Source organism: Felis catus, chromosome C2, assembly GCF_018350175.1.
Source record: "Felis catus isolate Fca126 chromosome C2, F.catus_Fca126_mat1.0, whole genome shotgun sequence".
NCBI classification, from domain to species: domain Eukaryota; kingdom Metazoa; phylum Chordata; class Mammalia; order Carnivora; family Felidae; genus Felis; species Felis catus.
The window spans coordinates 118,555,856-118,575,756 of record NC_058376.1 but is presented as its reverse complement, the minus strand read 5'-3'; the positions used below and the strand labels follow the sequence as shown (position 1 = coordinate 118,575,756).

General features: G+C 35.1%; 1 long non-coding RNA gene across 1 annotated transcript in view; it reads left to right on the top strand.

Moving 5' to 3' along the window:
* Positions 1-16,185: 16,185 nt before the first annotated feature.
* The window catches only part of LOC123380106, a 278,930-nt gene continuing 275,214 nt past the window's right edge, over positions 16,186-19,901 (top strand). The window contains exon 1 of the long non-coding RNA XR_006585432.1: positions 16,186-16,526. This is a non-coding gene — a long non-coding RNA (uncharacterized LOC123380106). The remainder of the gene's footprint in view (positions 16,527-19,901) is intronic.

Genomic DNA, 19,901 nt, shown 5'->3' with positions numbered 1-19,901 from the left:
TTTAAATAAATAAAAACTTTAAAAAAATCCACGGACAGAAACTTAAAAATTGGATAAAAACTATAATTTAAAACATGATGTATTACCATGTGACCACAAGATTTATTCCTTTTAAAAATTTTAAATCATAAACCAAGTTGGTAAGGGTGTGGATGGGAAAGCTTATATGCTTCTGGTGGCTCTGTTCCCTGGTTAGAGATAAATTGTACAAATTTAGAAAGCAGATTTCTACTATCTGCTGCTATTACTGGGACATATCCCGTATGACTTTTTAACTTCATGCCTAGATATAGGCAAATGAACTTATTATATATATGCACTGAGTAATTTGTACAAGAATAGCCATGACTGAGTTACCAAGTAATAACTAAAAACTTGTAACATTGTAAATGTGCATTTAGGATCGATAAACTGTGATGTAATTCTACAGTGGCATTCTCTGTTGCAATATATGATAACAATAAGAGATAATTGTAAAAACATACAAATTTACAAAGCAATTGTTTTGAACCAAAAATCCATATCTAAAAGAGCATATATTCTGTTGATTTCATTTCCATGAAGTTCAAAAGTCACCAAAACTAAACCAAAGTCTTAATGCCTGCTGGGATGATAAAACTCTAAAGAAATGCATGGCCGTAATTACAATAAAAGTCAGCATACAGTTAACTTTGAGGGGTGACATATTGACAAAGGCCGCAAGAGGGTCTTTAATGGTGCTCATAATATTTTCTTTTCTTGGTTGGAGGTTACATGAGTTTTACTTTGTGATACATTGAAATTGATATTTTGAATTTTTCAATTTTCTCTATGTGTGTATTCTCTATGTGTAATTATTTCACAATTCAAATGGATAAAATAATACAAGTTGGTGATTGGCATTTTTTGGAAGAATAGGGATGCATTTGGTTAGAGCTACTTGGATGACATGAAAGATACTGGTAACATTTTGTGTTCCAATATGTGTTCTGCCTTAAGGGTGTTTATTTTATTATTCTTCTCTTAAACATAAAATGTTCCTTATATACACAGGTTGGTGTGTATGATATATTTCGTAACGAAATAAAATTTAAAAGAGGATTTAGTCATGCATTTATAGGCTAAAGTATTCTTCCCTGCAAAATACTGCCATAATTCTGCAATTCCTCTGAAGTATTCAAATAATATAACCCAATCATTCAATTTATATGCAAGTTGAATAATTCTAATGGCATATATGCAAATGCAATTAAGAGTGCTCATATATGCAAATAACTGTAACTTCCAGCTTGATAAATATTTCAGTAATTCCATAACAAGGGTAGCATTTTTCAGGAAATGATTGCCTATCACATCTTATTGAAATTTATTATAATTTAACATATCACTTGTATATATATTTTGAGATGGTAAAGTTATTCAAGTTTTACTGGAGACTTCATATATCTTGCCACAATTATTACCATAAAACTTGGAGGGATGGTCAGAACGATTTAGTTGTGCAGTTAAATTGCTTTTCATTAGATCACAAACCTTAGCTGTACAACTCAACTCTCAGCATTTGACAAAAATCAGGTCCTGGTCTCTTCATATCCCAATCTTTTATATTTTTTTAAAATAATACCCAGCACTTTTTAATTATGTTTTTGACTCTTTCCCATTGTTTTTGATGCATGAACTGAGACTTTAACCATTTCCTTCCTAACTTTATTTTTTCCTGTATTTCTGCTCTGTTTCTGATTTATTCATACCTGTGTTGTTTGTTTTTTCTCAAACCTTAGGCATCCTGGATATTTTTTCATGGTCCTGGATTATATATAAAACCCACGGAGTCTCTCCTTAGTGCTTTATCAGGTTTTATCTTGAGTGCTTCCAACAAAGAACAATAAGTTAGAAACAAACTTTTTACTTGCATCTTCCAATATATAAACATAATTATGTGTCAAATTTTTAATTCTGAAAATTTTGTAATTATAAGCCAGAACAAATTAATGTTCTACATTGTCAAAAGGTTTTATATACCATGGGGAAAAGGAATAAGAACCAATAATAATAATAATAATAATAATAATAATAATAATAGAAAATGCTATGGATCAAAGTCTTTTCTGCAAATTTTAAATTTCACGTTAACATAATAAAGTTTCAGAGAAATTGTTCCGCAAAGAAATCTGTTCACTTTGAACACAAGATTTTCTGAACTCATTAGACAAATTATTGGTTATTGCATAAAACTTAGTGATGTCCCAACTGATATACATTGAGTGGTAAATGCCGAGTTAAGTTTATATACATTTTGAAGTACTTTTTTACTCTCTTGCTGATATTTCAAGTTCACAATTTGAACCATGGAATAGTGATTGTGATTCGATTAAAGCTCAGATAACTCATGTAAGGTTAAGCAACGATGTCTTTGGATCAAAGATCCTAACAGAATATAGTGAATTTTAAAATTTTTCATCAAATCTTATATTTTACAAAGTACCAAAGATTACGTTGTGTTGCAGCCCAATCACTGAGATACATACAGAGTGGCAAGAAAATCAGCTATCAGACCAGTTATGAGTATTGCTACAATCCGTTCTGTTTTGACAAATAAAATAGAGAAAGAACAGGATATGTTTTTTGACACAAATACTAATTAACTTGCTCCACCCATAAAACCGAGTGAAAATTATAACACAAATTAAAGCAGCAATTAAACTAACACATACAATTATTCATCTTTGAAATGAACGAGGATGAAAGAGATGGGTCTTGCTCTTGATGCTCCCAGGCAAACTACTTACACAGTTTAAAAAATCAATTAAAAATAGTTAATAAAGTCTGAGTAAAATTAGAGTGTTTTTTTAAAGAAGAAATGGTCATGTACACTTGGTTTCCTTCTATGTCAATAAGTGATAAACAGCTCACCAGAAAGTGCTCTCTCGGAGGAATCAAATCAGTTTTGGCTTGCTGTTATTTCTATAGGGTCTAGCAACGTGTTTTTGCACGGTGTAAGTGCTCAAAAAAAATACAGTGAATTAATGTGCCTACTTGGTAGAACAAAGCAAATGACCAAATAATGTTTTAATGTTTATTTAGTATTTTGAGAGAGAGACAAACAGAGCACGAGCGGGGGAAGGGCAGAGGGAGAGGGAGACACAGAATCGGAAGCAGACTTCAGGCTCTGAGCTGTCAGCACAGAGCCCAATGTGGGGCTCAAATTCATGAACCATGAGATCATGACTTGAGCTGAAGTTGATGCTTAACTGACTGAGCCACCCAGGCTCCCCAGCAAATGACCAAATAAAACTACCTTGTTTCATCTATACTTATGATTCTACCATATGACACATTTATCAATAATCCTGATGAGTTACTAATAACCACAATATATGTGTGTGTGCAGGAGTATACACACATACGTACATATGTATACATATATAATCAACAGATTATTAAGAATATGATAAATTAATAAGCATATATGATGCATACAAATAGTAGTAAAGTTCTCTCAGGAGTGAATTGTTCTTACTCGGAGAAGGAAAATATGAAATATTATGTAATTGATCAGAACTGGAATAGACCAAATGATCTCGTCTTACAAAACATTTTACAGTAAATTGATTAAAGATGTTAATGTGTGAACTGCAACAATGAACTTCTGTCATTCAGAAGTGTGACAGGCCAGCCTTAGAATAAAGACAGACATCACTAAAGACAGCCTTACCAGTGCCTACAGACTACACATAGATGTCCTGTCTAGTAAACACGAGTTTTGCTTCAGTGTTTCCTGTTATGAAGAAGAACATAGAAACTGGCTGGCTTTTTGTTGGTTTGTTTGAATCTCATGCTCATCAATAATTGTTTGAATAGGGGCGCCTGGGAGGCTCAGTTGGTTTAGTGTCTGACTCTTGATCTCGGCTCATGTCATGAGTTCAAGCCCCTCATTGGGCTTTGTGCTGACAGCATGGAGCCTTGGGATTCTCTCCCTTTCTATCTGTTCCTCTCTCTCTCTCTCTCTCTCTCTCTCTCTCTCTCTCTCAAAATAAATAAATAAACTTAAAAAAAGAGTTGTTTGAATAAACTGAGTTTTTGGATAGTTTGCCTTCAGGTAGACAATGCTCTCTTCAAATCAATGCAACATTTTGATCTTCATGAAATATCCATTTACAGATATCTGCATATCAGTGTTTGAAATCAGTGTTTAAATGATTTATAGCATTCTATTAATTCTAGACAGAGATAAGATTGAGTTTCAGACTACACATCTGAGAAACAGATCCTGGAATAAGATTATTGCACCAAAATAAATATTCCTGGGTATGGATTCTGACTAGACAACCAGCCAAACATCCCAAATGCCACCTCTCCTCTATCTCTGATCTCCACACTAAAGAATACTTCATCTGCTTCTGTGTATTTCTTAATCTTCCTTTTAAAAATAGGCTTTATTTTTTAGAGCAATCTTATGTACGCAGAAAACCTGAGCAGAAGGTACAGAGAGTTTGTATACACTCCTTACCTCCCACACAGCCTCCCCTACAAGCAACATCCTTTACCACAGGGGTACATTTGTTCCAGTTGATGAAATTCCATTGACACATCATTGTTACCTGAAAGTGCATAGTTTACATTAGGATTCACTCTTAGTGTTGTACATTTTATGGGTTTTGACGTATGTATAATGAGATGGATCTACCATTTTAGTTTCCTACCCTAACGAATCGTTTCGCTGCCCTAAAAATCCTCCGTTTCCACCTACTCAGTCCTCTTTTCCCCCAACCCCCGACCTTTCACAATCCTTAATCACTGAATCTGTCACTCTCCTCGTAGGTTTGCCTTTTCCAGAATTCCATATAGTCGGAATCGTATAGTAGGTAGCCTTATCAAACTGACTTCTTTTACTTAGTAATGTGCATTTAAGTTTCCTCCATTTTTTATGGCTTGATAACTCCTTTTTTTTTCAGTCCTGAATAATATTCCGTCGTGTGTATATGCCATGGTTTATTTGCCCATTTACCACCGGAGGACATCTTGGTGCTTCCACTTTGGCGATTATGAATAAAGCTGCTGTAAACATCCATGTGTAGGTATGTGTGTAGACGTAAGTTTTTCACTCATTGAGGTATATAACAAGGATCTCAATTGCTGAATCATGTTTAGAGTGTATTAGTTTGTTTTATTTATTTATTTATTTATTTTTAAATTTTTTTTAACATTTATTTATTTTTGAGACAGAGAGAGACAGAGCATGAACAGGGGAGGGTCAGAGAGAGGGAGACACAGAATCTGAAACAGGCTCCAGGCTCTGAGCTGTCAGCACAGAGCCCGACGCGGGGCTCGAGCTCACGGACGTGAGATCATGACCTGAGCCGAAGTCGGATGCTTAACTGACCGAGCCACCCAGGCGCCCCAAGAGTGTATTAGCTTTACAATATGTAAACATTTATTTACATCTCTAAACCCTAAGGAACTCAATAATAGTTTTCATATCACGGTTCACTAAACAAGAATCTTAAATATTATCCTATGGGTTTGACTTGGAGAAAGCAGGCTAATTTATTGCTTCATATTTTAATAATTTGTGATTTCTAATTAAGTCATAATCAGTATGGTTAGCCAGTGAAATCTATCGACATAGAATAAACTTTCTTATTATTTTTCTATGGTCCTAATTATGTTATATTCTCAGAAATCACAAATATATTTTAAAATTCTGACAAATCGTTGCCTGTCCTATAGCAACCTTCTCTCTCACCCTCCATGATAGCCCTTCCTTAAATTTCGATGGAATTATATTTAATTTTATAATTTATCAGAAACTTTACATCTTAATTGGAATTGTTGTATTTTTGAGAGAGAGAGAGAGAGAGAGAGAGAGAGAAAGAGAGAGAGGGAGAGAGAGAGAGAGAGGGAGGGAGAGAAAGAATCCCAAGTAGACTCCACACCCAGCTTGGAGTCTGATGTAGGTCTTGATCTCATGATCACAATATCATGACCTGAGCTGAAATCAAGGGTCGGCTGCTTAACTGATTGAGTCCCCTAGGTGCCCCTGGAATTATTGTATTATAATTTATTCTATTTATTCTATGTTTTCACTTAAAAAACTGTCCAGTAAAAACAAAAATTACCCAGTAATATAATGTGAATATATCTTACCCTTTGCGAAAAATGCCAAAGGACTTTGTTAATAGTCAATTGAATAAAACAGCTCAGGTAGTTGTTATAGATACATACTGATATTATTGATAATTATCAACTCGCAATACGGCTGTGGCAACATTAAAAATGTACTTTTCAGATTTCCTACTCCAGGCAACACAGTTTGCTCACAGATCTCTCTGTCACCTTTTCTGGAGGCGACACTGTGGTCATACCAAAATCACGCTTGCCTAGATAGATCTCAGGTGAGGACTGTGCAGGTCCATTTCTGCAGGATATAGAATTTCTATAGGAGGGGGGCTTTGACTAGAGGATTCCCCCATTGGTGTAGTCTTTCTTTGTACTCTACTACATAGCCTGAATATCTTCCCACCCAATCCTCCTTCCCTCTCACTCTTCTCTTAGAGATGTCAGACCTGCCTTGGGGTATGAAAGCTCTCCCTCCTACTCCTGCTTCTTTGATCTTACACTTATGCCATATGCTGTGTTTATTACCACATTAGGCAGGGAGCAACACTCAGTCCTGATAGATTAGAAAGATGCCCAGGAAATCTCCTTTAGGGAAAAAGCAATGCTTGCCAAATGGAAATAGGCTAAAGTAATAGGCAAAGTGCTTTCATTTCTAAGGTTCCAAGTTGAGGGAAATTCCTAAGCTACAGTAAAAACTAAGTATCTAGTGTTCTTTATGGCTCTTGATTTTTCCATATTAATATGTAATACTTCTTTATATATTTTATCTTATTGTACTTTATTTACAGTTCTGCATTAACTATTGTCACTAACGTGTTGTTAATATCTTTCTCATATTTCTTTTACTCTCATATTGGGGACAGTTCATGTCCTGCCTTACTGGTCAGCAGAAAACTGTAATATATGCCATCACCATTATATCATACTACATAGAATTTTAAGATTTATTATAAATTCGAGGTCCTTTTTGAAATTTTAAATATGATATGGATTTGTAGACACTATTAGATATTTTGCATGGCTCAACTCATAAATTCAAATTTCCTATTATTTTTCTATCAAGTTTATGAATAATTTTAACTAGAGACTTTCTTGTTTATAAGGCAAAATCTTAAAAATAACATATTGTCATTTAATTATGTATGTCAATCAGAATACAAAATAAATTTCAAAAATAAATTAAATGTTGAAATGTATAAGAATCCATTAACCTCTAATTAAATCTTGGTGTGTTCATCAAAATAGTGCCTTAGTTTTAGATTAACTTATGACATAGGCTATGAATGCAACTCCTAAAATAAATGTAAAATTATGAAAGAATTTTTAGAGAATCTGTAGATTAATATGTAGATGAAGCAATAAAGCTATTAAGAACTCTGATCAATTAGTGATACTGAGGAAAAGTACAGACTCCCCAAAATACACTGAGTGGTAAAGCTACTAACACAAATCTATCTCTTACAGAGCCTGGAATTCTCTATTTTTTTTTAGAACAATCTGTATAGCCTATTGTTGAGACTTGTTACACTTTTTGGTCATAAACATGTCAATGGAAGTTATTTTGAGTATATTTTCATCTCCATGACATCTAAAATCAGAGGAGGTGTGGAAAGTGTTTGAATTCACTTCCATGTTTTTGCTTACTGTACTAATTACTAAATGTCACAATCTATTATGACAGGCTGAGGTGATAGAGGGGTGTGAGGCGGTACCTGGTGCAGGAGTAGGAGTACCTGGAGGTTGGAGAGTGTGGCACAAGAAATCATTCAGGAAGAAGCTGAGGACAAATGTTTCTTATTTCAATAGTTAAGAGATTCCATTTCTCTCTTTTCTCCCTCATGTGTCTTTTGCTAAGTTTTATGTTAGATCCAGGATAGAGGAGCTCTATCAGTCATTTAGCTCAGATACAATATGGGTCAAATGGAATTTTGTGGGAAGAAACTATTAGACATAACACTGCATCGTACCTTTGAGAAAACAGGTTTAGAACCCCAGCTAACATACCTATAAATAAAATTTTATAACAAAACCTGTCTACAAACTAGGAGTTGTTCACCTAACTGAAATAAATGCTGCTTTTCTTGAGGCAAGACAGGACTCTTCTAAACATTTTCCTTATATTTCAGGACTGTTTCAATATGTGTTGTGAAGCATCATAGATACCCTGAAGTATTATGAGAGAGTTATTCTCTCAGGATAATGTGGTTAGTGTGGGTTGCCATTGTGGCAAAATAAATGACACCAGAACGTACTGGCGTTTAAAACTGCAATAGCAAGGGTTTGCTTTGTAGCTATGATTCAGCCATACTGTACAAAACGAATGTCTATTCATTACAATTTTATTCAAAATAATATTTAAATGACAAAGGAAGACCACTTTCTAATGGTCTTTTCAGATTTAATCTGATGAATTTGAAATATGATTGCAAAGTAGAAGTATGAACTTTCTATTTTATTTGTAAGTTAATTTTTTGAGGCGGGAAACACTGTCCCATTTCAATCTTTGTTTTTGAGATATAGCATCTTATATTTCAGTAGTACCATGGACTATTTCATGCCATGGGTGTGTTTAAATAAATCTCAGCTCATGAATGATTGATCTTAAAGAATTAGAAAACATCTCAAGTGTGAGCAATTAGATCTCTTTTTATTGTTGAGTTCTGGTTCAACAGGCATGAAATTCTAGGGCATGGATTATGAGTTATAGTACTCCAGGGTCCTTATTCCATTGGCAAGTTCTGATGCTTTCAAAATGAAACACTAGCTTCATATTCACAATTCTCCTTTGTTCAATGATCCTTGTAATGCATTTTGATGTTTCAATCTCTCAAGTGTTGGTTGAGTCCAGGTTTAGAGAAAGCTATCAAAGTCGCCATAAATACTCCAAGAAAAAGATATCCAGTGCATTGCACAAAGAAAGATGAAAAGGAACAGTTGATGCACAATTAGACACAATTTACATAGATAATCAACTTGTTGTTTTTAGTCAATTCTGAGTGTTATGCACACACTTTTTTTTGTCACTGAGTTTGTATATAGCCATGTGATTTTTTTTTTTAATTATTTACTTATGAGACAGAGAGAGAAAGACGGAGCATGAGCAGGGGAGGGACAGAGAGAGAGGGAGACACAGAGTCTGAAGCAGCCTCCAGGCTCCACGCTGTCAGCACAGAGCCCCACGTGGGGCTCTAACTCCCAGACCGCGAGATCATGACCTGAACTGAAGTCGGACACTTAACCGACTGAGCCACCCAGGCACCCCAGAATGTAATTATTTCTAACCAGTGATGTGGGAGAGGAAGAAATATGTATCACTTCTGGACCAGAGATTTTTTTTTATATATTTTTTTAAGTTTATTTATTTATTTTGAGAGAGAGAGCATGAGTGGGGGAAGGGCAACTAGAGAGGGAGAGAGAGAATCCAAAGCAGGCTCCACGCTGCCAGCCCAGAGCCCAATGTGGGGCTCGAACCTACAAAGCTGTGACATCATGACCTGAGAGGAAACCAAGAGTCGGGTGCTTCACCAACTGAGCCACCGGGTCGCCCCCAAGGCCAATTTTCTGGCCCTCTCTTCTCATATTACAATAATTGTGAAGCATGTGTCAGAATGAAATCTCTAAACAGCCTGATTTTGTGGTTTACAGCAATGAGCAGGGGCCTCTGCTGTCAACCCACACTAGGCATGTGGGATAATTAAGAAATAAACCTTTTTTGTTGAAGCTACTGAGCCCAGATATTAGGGTAGCAAAATTTAACCTATCCTGGCTAATTGAATGATGGGGATGGATATCTATATTATTATTAGGTAGCTATGATATAAAGAATAGTAAATTATTTCTCCCTCCAAAAATAAACGAAAAACTCTTTACTGGTCCAAATTTGTCACACCAATATTTTACACTGTCTAAAATTCACTCAACTTTTTCCTGACTGACCTGTCAGTGCAGTAGGCATTCGCATCAGGTTGAGCGTTCATATCAGCTTATAGAAATACCAATAATTAGGTTAGATTCAGAAGAAAGTTTAACCCAAGCTCTTATTTCACAAAGATTACTCAAGTTAAGCGATTGCCTCAGGTGACCCACAATAATAAATATATGTGCTAAAAGCCCAAGTTTTCTGAAAACTTAGAAAACATTGGTCACATTACTTAGAGCACATTTCCTTCATATCATCATCTAGCTGTATATGCGGAGATTGGTCAGGGAACCTTGTACACAACATATCTGATGTATAACTTTTTTTTTTTTTACTGTGCTTCTGTTTCAGAAGAATGGATACCCTGATTCTTTCAAAACATCCTCAAAAAAATGACCTGGGACTCAATTAACATTTCTAAAAGTCACTGAGATTTTTTAGATAAAATTCAATATAAATGCACCCAGTTAAATTTTATTATCACTTACCAGGATTGGATTACACATGGCATGGTATCTGTGCTTTGTTTATCTCTGTTTTAATAGGCATTTCATTGACATTTTGATAGACTCCTCCAAAGCTTGAGGTTATTAAATTCTGTGCTTCAAGTTATTAAAGTCAGAGCAATGCAATTAAAGTCACTCCTTTGATCGTGCATTATTCACTTATTTTTAGCTTTGGATATTACAGGGGAAAATTTTTAAAAGCCAAAGGTTCTAGATAAGTTTAAGGAGATATTTCTGAATAATAATAATAATAATAATAATAATAATAAAGTCTATAATTATTTCTTTAAAACTGCTGTTTAGGCATTTTGAAATGCAATTATCATTGATTGTCACCAAATTATACATATACAGGGCTGCCATTGTTCATACTTGCCTGTCTTCTTTCTGGAAAGGAGGGCAAAGTATGTGAAAAATATTGTTGAGAAATTCAGAAGTTTTATATCCTCGCAAACCTGGCAAGGATTCAACTTCAAATGAAGTTTATTTCACATTAAATTTGACTTTTATTTTATACAACAAAGATTATAGTTCATTCTGTAACAATGAAATGATGAGCTGACTCAAGTTCATAACTTGTGTTAACAGCAATGATCCTAATACCTTTCATTTATCAAGAGTCTGCTCTATATCAAATTCTGTATTGTGAATTCTGTGTGTGTGTGTGTGTGTGTGTGTGTGTGTGTGTGTGTGATGCTTAAACCTAACAAGTTAAGATGCAAGTAAGATCATTTCCCCTCTATAAGTGAGGAGACTAATGCTTAAATTGGCTAAAATCATCCCACTAATAAAATGGCAGGGCCAGAATTCAAATCCAGCTTAAATTTCACTCCAGACATAGGTTATGATACTTTACTACCTTGTCTTATTTTTGCCTGTTTTAAAATTAGATTTAAACATTAATGATAATAGCTAATATTTCTACAGCTATTACTTTGTGCCAGCCACTGCTTTCACTGATTCAAATGTATTAACTTATTACTTCTCACAGCATCCCTGTGTTATTTTATAGAATATGAATGATATAGAGAGGCTGTACAATTTACTAAGACAGGTAGTAAGTGATGGGGCCAGGATTCAAAAACTGATTCCTGAGTACAGGCTCTTAACCATCATATTTACTCTGGTTATCATTTTCATGAATGCAGGTGAGAGGTTCCTTCAAACATGATAATGTGCTGTATGAATATTCTATTTGTTCACCTTCTATCTTCTTGGTTTTAATCCTTCTAGACTTATTTGATCCACGTTTACCCAGCCTCTATGCTTCATCTTGCCTGCTAATTCTTCTAACACAGTGTTCACCTGAGGTCCTGTTTTAAAAACAAAAATGATTTTGAGGACACGTGACCCCTCAGTGAGTTAGTAAGAGTGTCATGAGTATGTAGCAATTTCTGCCAAGGATGCAGGAGGGTAGAGTTGTGGTTCAATTGTCACTTAATTCGTCTAACGGATATAAATCATTATCTAAATTTAAACAGAAGTGATTTAAGTAGTTCATATGTTTATCCTTGATAGTATTAGTTTAGCTCTATCTTGGCACTTCAGTTCTACATTGTAGGCTTCTACCTAGTCTTAAATATCTAGTTGGTTCCACAGTCTTTGTCAGGGTCTGCCTAACCATCAGCCTCAGAAACTACTGTCCACTCTGAAAACCAATTCCTGTAAGAATGGAACTTTGCCTTCTCTGGACAATTCCACTATCCTTAGCATGAAGACAATCGCCCTTCTCTATGATAACAGCTTTCCATGCTGAGGACTACTTGCTTGATCAATCCTCGATTCATTACTGTGTGTTTCACCACTCCCAAATAACATTCCTGACTTGCCAGGTTGAGTTTCCTCTGACAGCTCTGATTGTGGTCTCAATCTCATTGTTATTACAAGTGCTACTCAGATGACATAGTTTACAGACCTTTCTTCAATTTTAGCATAGGTTTTCAGACATCAGTAACTTGTCAGTGTCTGTTTTAAAACTTGCTGCTCAGACAAACTAAATATCAGTGCAGAGCCCAGTGATAATTTCTCAGTATTTCCTTGAACTTTATATTAGACTTTTATTGCTAAGCAAAAAAATGGCATTAGACTTTGTAGCAGCCTATGTCATTTATGGCTCATAATGAGTTTGCATTTAAACAAAATACATACAAGATTTGCTGTAGAGGCAAAAGTCCTCCCTTATGCATTTAGTTAATTAAGTTTAACACTAGATGCATATTAATACTTTCATAAATATTAAATATTAACAAATAATTATATTTGAATATTTTGATCTCATATAGTTTTTTTATGTGAATATGTGAAATCTGTCAGCCACTGTATATTTGTGTGTTTCTACATTTGTGAGTTTTACAAACGTATTGAAATTATTTTCCATTGAAATGGACAGGGCCAATTAGATAGAGTTCTTTGGCATGACCCAAGACCCTTCCATCCAGCCTAATATTGTACTATAAATCAGTTATCTTTAAAATTAAAAAAATGTTAAAGTTTATGTAGTTATTTTGAGAGAGGCAGAGACAGCATGAATGGGGGAGGGGCAGAGAGAAAGGGAGGGAGGGAGAATCCCAAGCAGGCTCTACACTCTCAGCATGGAGCCTAACCTGGGGCTCAAACTCACGAAACAGTGAAATCATGACCTGAGCCAAAACCAGGAGTCGGATTCAATTGATCAAACCTCCCGAGTGCCCCTCAATCAGTTATCTTTAAACACTGGTTGTCCACCAGGCCACTGGTTGCTAGTGATGTCATTAATACTAGTGAACAAGTATCCATTGAATGTTTGCAAAGGTCTCAGTCCATGAACATTTCCTCAGTTTATTTTTATTGACAAATAGGTTGATATTCTATTCAGTTACACATAATTTTCAATCTCAAGTTTCAAAACAAGAGGTCAATAACGGCCTCTTTCCTGGTTGACATGTAAATTATTTAACCTCATTTTTAACCACAAATGGGACAAAATGTTTTGGGACTTTTCAAAAAAATAATCTTGAGATCATTGATTAATTATATCTATCCAAATATGAAGTGAAGGAGAATGATTCTCTGTGGAATAAATCTTAAATAATTTACAATTCTTACCAGCCCCCATTAAGTAAAAGACACTTGGTGTGTGAACACATGTACAACTTATATGAAATTATATATTACATTATATGAAAATTTGAATATTCATTTTGGAGAATAGTAGCAATTCTTGTAAGATTTTCAAAACCAATGTGTCAAATAACATAACGAAGCTCTGTAAGACTATTCCAAAAAAGCTCTCTGAATTTAGATCTTCCGTTGTTTGCTAAATGCTAACATTCATATGTTATCCCACAGGACTTATTATCCTGACTATTTTCCTGACTGATTGTTGATATCACAGAGGGACATTCTATGAAATAGCTTGATGAAATTCATTAGTCTAATATAGAACTTATGGTAAGACCATGTTTTTATATTTAATACATGTTATTTTTATGAGAAAGCACTAAATAAATATCTGGTAAGTCTTAAAATTTGAGTAACTGTGTTTCTCCTGGGTTAGAATGGGGTACTTGTTCGCTCTTCTTTTGTGAGTTTCCCAAATCTAACATATTTTTGCCACTTTCTTCAATGGCAGCTAGAAATCACAATTTCTAATTTTACCTATAGAAAATGTTCAGGAAGCATGGATTCCTGTCCAATTACTTAATCTTATATTTCTTCTTATCTTTTTTACAATTACATAGTCTTTCCATCACTTACTTCAGGTGCTTATGCATATTTTATCTGTGTTGCATTAAATTATTTATGGAACAAAGCAGAGTAGAAATAAATAATTAAGTAATTAGGCTAAGAAATAAATAAATGAACAAAGTGCCTATCATAGGCGAAGTATGAATCATGACGTTGGTCTGAATCAGTAATATTCAGCAAAATTTTCAGTGATTATGGAAATGTCATATACATGGGTCTTCGAATATGGTATCCACTAGCTACACAGGACTATTTAAGTACTTGAAATGTTACTACTGCAAATGAGAAACTAAATCTTTAAAGAGTTTTAGTAACTTAAAATTTTTATTTAAATAGCCACATGAGGGGCACCTGGGTGGCTCAGTCGGTTAAGCGTCCGACTTCGGCTCAGGTCAAGATCTTGCGGTCCGTGAGTTCGAGCCCCGCGTCGGGCTCTGGGCTGATTTCTCAGAGCCTGGAGCCTGCTTCACATTCTGTGTCTCCCTCTCTGCCCCTCCCCTGTTCATGCTCTCTCTCTGTCTCAAAAGTAAATAAACGTTATAAAAACATTTAAAAAAAATAAAAAATAAATAAATAGCCACATGAAGTCAGAGGCTATCATTTAGGACTTCACAGGAAGTCACGGCACTATTCATTTTACAGGACTTTAAAAATCATTTTTTGAAGCTTAAGAAAAAAATTTACGTTTTAGAGAGAGCATACGAAAGTGTGCATGCACGCGAGCAGGGGAGGGGCAGAGAGTGAGCCAGGGAGCGAATCCCAAGCAGGTCCCACACTCTCAGTGAAGAGCCGAATGCAGGGCTGGATCCCACGACCATTGGATCGTGACCTGAGCGGAAATCAGGGGCCGGATGCTCAACCAACTGAACCACCCAGGTGCCCCTAAGGAAAAATTTCTAAATAAACCAGTTTATTATATTTTTTTCAAAATATTGCCCCCCCCAAATTAAAGGATTTGGGGGAAAAGTGTGAGTAAAAATGTAAAAATGTGGTGTTTGTTAACTCACCTCTCTAGCAATGGATTATGTTCCTTGTCGGTCAGTTTGGCTGACTTGTTGTTTCGTGTTATTTCAGTTTGGGGTTTGTTTTAATATTGACGGGAATACCTTCCTTCTCTATTTTTCTTGTGTTTATTCCTTCCTGGGGTTTGGTAAGATTTTCCTTTCTTGTGTGGAACAAGCTCTGTCCTTCCTCTTTGTGAGGAGACTGAGACCTGGGGCTTGTCAGGAGCTAAGCATGCGCAAACACTTTTTGCCACATTTTTCCGGCCAACAACACTCTAGCCTAAGCCAGTGGCTCTCAAACTAGAGCATGCATTAGAATCACCTGGAGGGCCTGCTCCACCACCCCCCCCCCCGCCATTCCCAGAGTTCAGATGTAGTAGGTCTGAGGCCTAAATATTAAAATTTCTTTTTTTTAACGTTTACTTATTTTTGAGAGAGAGAGAGAGAGAGAGAGAGAGAGTGTGTGTGTGTGTGTGTGTGTGTGTGTGTGTGTGAGTGGGGCGGTGGGGAGGGCAGAGAGAGAAGAGAGGGAGACACAGAATCTGAAGCAGGCTCCAGGCTGTCAGCACAGAGCCCAACGCAGGGCTCGAACTCACGGACTGCAAGATCATGGCCTGAGCCAAAGTTGGTAGCCTCATCAACGGAGTCACCCAGGTGCCCCTAAATATTAACGTTTTAACAAGCTCAGGTGATGCTGATACTGTAAGCCCCACTGCACTAGCTCCCTGCTTATAGATTTCACTTGCAGGCAGATCTGGCAGCCGGTCACTAATGCCATAAAGCTTTTCGAGTACAAACAGAAAAGCATTATAAACTGTGGGCTACCTGTAATCTGGTCCAAGTCTCTGTTCTGGAATTTGTATGTTATTTCTGGGAGGTGTCCCAGTAGAGTAGTATGCTTCATTTGACTGTGAGGTGTGCTACATGGAATATACAACCAATAGTAGTTACATTACAAAGCTGTGAGTGATTTGCTTGTATTTTTTTTTTTTTTAGAATGTGGATTCAATGATATCACTTAAAGGAAAATCTAATTATAATCATATTTTATTGAACATACTATTGTGTCAGGAGCTGTGCGAAGCCCTCTCTCTACATGCATGATCATATTTAATCCAGGCAATGTTTTCTGGAAACACGTGTTTAGTATTTAGAGTTTGCCCAAGAAAAGAGCGTGAAGAGGCCATCATTTGTCTATGAGCAACAGCTGGAGGAAGCTGGGATCCAAGCTTTCGAGCCCACTTTCAGCTATGGAGCAGGAGACGGATAAAGGTAAGCTTCCCAAGATCTATATAATCATTGTTGTTTTTTTTTTTTTTTTGACATATTGAAATATGACATTTAAATGCAGAGTTATTTGTGTGGACATTAAAGGTCTATGTTGACGCAGAATCAAAACTTTCCAAATATTTCCCTGAACTAGCCAGCAGTTCTTTCATAAACAAAGAGAAATACCTTAAATCGTTTGTCATTCTTAATAACTTCTCAATGTTATTAAACTGATATTTGAGTAAAAAACTCTTACTATCAAAAGAAAAATTTTTAAAAACCCTAGTTTTTCAACTGCTGTGTGCAAACACTCTTGCTCTGCAAGGGAATCAAATATGTAATGTGTTGAAATGTTAATTTTTTGCATCAAAAACTTATCACAAACATGTCTTGATCCCAGTTTTATCTTTATTTCTTTGGCTCCAACATGGAGAAGATCTATAAAAAGGAGGTGTTTTTAAATTTCAGATGTTTACATTTTATTTTTTTGACTTAAAATTAGCCTTCTTAAGTAAATTAGTGGAATTTTGGTACAATATTTCTTAAAACATGTGAAATTATTTATAGTTTTATCCTTTTAATTGATGTTGCGTTACTACAACAAAATACAAAGCAGTTTTCTACATGCATCAGTTTTAAGGTAACCCTATTAAAAGTAAGATTTCATCTACATTTACACGAATATTCTGTATACTAGGTGATGAGATTATCTTCAAGGTGAATTTAAGAATGGAAATGTGGAAAAACAAAGTGGCTAATAATTCAAAATTATCAAATGTGATTTTTCACATGCACTGTGAAGTATAACGCATAACAAATATTTGAAAGCAATTTCATGTAGGCATATCCTTAAAAAAGTAATTGAAACATTGCTTATAATATCATAAAACTGCAAACTTCGTGATGCCTACCATTGGGAACCACTGGGAGTTGTTAAAATCAACGGTGAGATTATATCAACTCATTAGGACTATTGAAGTAAATATGACTGTATATGTGATATGCAACATTGCAGTATAGTGCATATCATATGATCCTTTTTGCAAAAAAAAGATAGTATTCTGTAAGGTAGGTAGACAAATCTATCGTTTCTAAAATAATAGGCAGAAAATAAATATGTGGTAACCTCCTAAGGAGAGAAATGGGACATGTGGGAAGAAAACAAAAACCCTTCAATTTGCATCTTTATAAATTTTGTCTGACTTCACAGCAATTCAAAATGAATATCATGTCCATAAATACTTGACAAATCTGAGTTTTCCTCAATAAATTCCTATGATTGTAGTTCTAGGATATAAACGATACTGGGTAAAACATTCTTAAGTGATGCTATACTGATTAAGCTACCACCGGGAAATACCTCCAAAAGAGAATTTGTCTGCACCTATAAAAAAGTTAATGTTCATTTCTTCCATTTGCTGTACGAAAAAATCTCATATAAATGAATATGTTCATAAGTTGTGAAACTTAAGGTGGCTGAACAATTTTTCACATATCTGATTAATTTGCAGTTCTTCAGTAATTTATCAATTTTTGAGATTGATTGAAACAATATGTTCCAAAAAGTTACGTACTAATTATATTTTGTTCTACTTAACATTTGGGAAAATGTAAACCTTTAAAAAAATTTTAACGTTTATTTATTTTTGAGAGATAGAGAAAGAGAGCGAGAGAGAGCAAGTGAGGGAGGAGCAGAGAGAGGGAGGCACAGAATCCAAAGCAGGCTCCAAGCTCTGAGCTGTCAGCACAGAGCTCGATGCAGGGCTCAAACCCACGAACTGTGAGATCATGATCTGATCTGAAGTTGGATGCTTAACTGACTAAGCCACCCAGGCATCCCTAAACCTTCTATAATGTAAAGAAGATACCTAAAACTAGGATTCTAAAAATGTATTAGTCAAAGGGATACTAAAAATAATTTACCCAGAATTCTTTGGGTTTAAGATTAGGAAAGTTATGTCCAGATAAGATGTAACAGCTCCTGGTTGTAGAAGTTGCCAACTACAAAATTAACACGAAGGCATGGCATCATGATCCATAATCTTTTGCCTGTACCAAGCTCTGTTTCTAGAATAACCATATTATCAAAAAATCTTAATCTCTAAGTAAATAGATGACAGGCTATATTGTGCATATGTCACCTTGTATTTTATTTTTGGTGCCATGAATGACTCACTCTCTCTCTCTCTCTCTCTGCATATATATATATGGAGAGAGAGAGAGAGAGCGAGCATATTGCACAGGTATTACAAAGTGACATTCTCAAATAAATGCTGAGCTTTCCTTTATCCTTTATCTATCTTTCTTTCTTTCTTTCTTTCTTTCTTTCTTTCTTATTAATTAGTAGCTGAGCTGGAAAATGCAAGGTGTCAAATATGTGTTTCTTTTTTAATACTCTAAATAGAATAGCTTCATATTAATTACCTGGTAGCAACCAAGTATATGAACTGCATTAAAAAAAGCAGAACTCAAAATATTCTATATTTATTTTGAGAGACAATGAAAAGAACTAAATGAATCCAGAGTTTAGTTTGTGCATTTGCATGGAAAAGTGATACTGTGTTTTAAAATAATCTAATTTCGTCTTAAATTACTGACAAGGTTTCACATTTATTCATACCAATAACAAAAGGCAAGAATACGAAAGGAGAATAAAGCCCTGATAAACCAGAAGAAAACATTTTATGTTATTTGAATGGGAAATAATTGCAAGTAAGTTTAATACCCTTGAACTCTGTACTTTACATTTAATCAAGAGAAATAATATGAACAAACTTAAGCATTTGTGAGGCATCTTATAATATCAGTAGAGAGATTACTTTGGGCTTTCATCCTCTATGAGAAAATAGGTTGAATTACTTACTTGTATCTCACAATAATACAATGAAGGCAAAATTAGAGCCAGAAGGTCTTTGGTCATAACCTTGAATTGGTTCGGTGGGTTTTGCTTTGTTAACTTGGTATCTTCAGTCTTTTTCCTCACATAAAAACAATAGCTCTGTGGCTATATGCGTGTGATAACAAGGAAAAAGACTTTTTAAAAAATTACTGTTAGTAGAAATTATGATACTAAAAGTAGTTAATTTTGACAAAGCACAGTGCTGTGAGGCAGATATAATTATTCTCAATTTTTACATGCAGAACATGAGGTTTCAGGATTTGTGACTTTCCCTGTCTCAGATCCCTGGTATAAACTGAGTCAGTACTTAAATGTAGGTTTTCTCCAAGTGCGTATGTCAGAGACATAATGGAAATATTTAGGTTACTTTTTTCTTTGTGAGTGGTAGGAACCCATCTTCCTAGCATATGTTAAAAATTGAGGCTTTTGTTGGCTCATAAATTGTAAGTAATAGATGAAAATTATTAGACTATAAGAAG